At 45.5% G+C, this 1468-nt stretch overlaps 1 pseudogene; it reads left to right on the forward strand.

The window, feature by feature from the left end:
* Nucleotides 1-320: 320 nt before the first annotated feature.
* Nucleotides 321-1173, forward strand: LOC101400492 (small ribosomal subunit protein uS2 pseudogene; annotated as a pseudogene).
* The last annotated feature ends 295 nt before the right edge of the window (nt 1174-1468 follow it).

Raw genomic sequence — 1468 nt, forward strand, 5'->3', positions numbered from 1 at the left:
AATGGCAGCATTGTTTGGTTCCACTGCTTAATAATTTGAATGTTTCAATGGATAGATTGTATCCTCTACAAATATAATTCTTCACATAAAAATAATTTCAAGTGAAATTAGCTTTTAGATATTAGCTTATCACTAAAATATTGTTTATTCCCTTTCAAATCACTACCCCCAAAAAATGAATTTTAAAAGAATTACTCATCTTTTCTTATGACAGACAAAATAAGCCTGACAAAATTAAAGGGGCCTTTTATGCTACCCAGAAAGGGGTCCATATGGCATTGTTCTGGGTTACTGTCTTAACTTGAAGGGAAACTTTCACAATGTCTAGAGCCCTTGATGTCCTGCAAATGAAGGAAGAGGGTGTCCTCAAATTCCTTGCAACAGGAACCCACTTAGGTGGCACCAAATTTGATTTCCAGATGGAACAGTCATCTACAAAAGAAAAAGTAATGGCATTACTTCATAAATCTGAAGACAACCTGGGAGAAGCTTCTGCTGGCAGCTCGTGCCATTGTTGCCATTGAAAACTCTGCTCATGTCAGTGTCGCATCCTCCAGAATACTGGCCGGTGAGCTGTGCTGAAAGTTTGCTGCTGCTGTCACTGGAGCTGCTCCTCTTGCTGGCCACTCCACTCCTGGCAGCTTCGCTGATGGGATCCAGTCTGCCCTCCAGGAGCCGCATCTTCCAGGGGTCACTGATCCCAGGGCTGACCACCAGCCTCTCACAGAGGCACCTTAAATTAACCTGCCTACCATCTCAATGTGTAACACAGACTCTCCTCTGCACTATGCGGGCATTGGCATCCCAGGCCATAACAAGAGAGCACTCAGTGGCTCTGAGGTGCTGGATGCAGGCCCGGGAAGTTCTGCGCATGCGCAGCACCATCTCCCATGAGCTCCAGGGGAGGTCGCCGCCTGATCTGTACTTCTGCAGAGATCCAGAAGAGATTGAAAAGGAAGAGCAGGCCACTGCCGAAAAGGCTGCAACCAAGGAGGAATTTCCAAGTCAATGGACCCCTCCAGCTCCCGAGTTCACTGCTACTCAACCCGAGGTCGCAGCCAGGTCTGAGGGCAGGCAGGTGTCCTCTGTGCCTAGTCAGCGGTTCCCTACTGGGGACTGGAGCCTGCCACTGAGGGCTGGTCCGCAGCTCCCACCGCTCAGGCCCCTGAATAGGTAGGGCACCCACCGAGTGGTCTTAAGCTTCTCCACAGACTCTTAAACAGAAAATGGAAATAAGGTTGACAGAAAATAGTTTAAAAAAATAATAGTAAATAAAAGGGGATCTTCCTTACCTTTCCAATGTTTGGAAACATCGCCTTCTTTCCTGCATGTTACAGAAACTATGCAAATTTTCTGATCTCTATTTCTAATTTTTATTTGTCTTCATTTTGGTTTTCCTTTAGCTTGTTACCTAAAAGTTAAGGTTTCTTATAAATTGTCTCCAACACAGTGTATCATGAAAAGTACA

Source organism: Ceratotherium simum, chromosome 3 (genome assembly GCF_057802395.1).
Source record: "Ceratotherium simum simum isolate JZ-2026a chromosome 3, ASM5780239v1, whole genome shotgun sequence".
Classification (NCBI taxonomy): domain Eukaryota; kingdom Metazoa; phylum Chordata; class Mammalia; order Perissodactyla; family Rhinocerotidae; genus Ceratotherium; species Ceratotherium simum.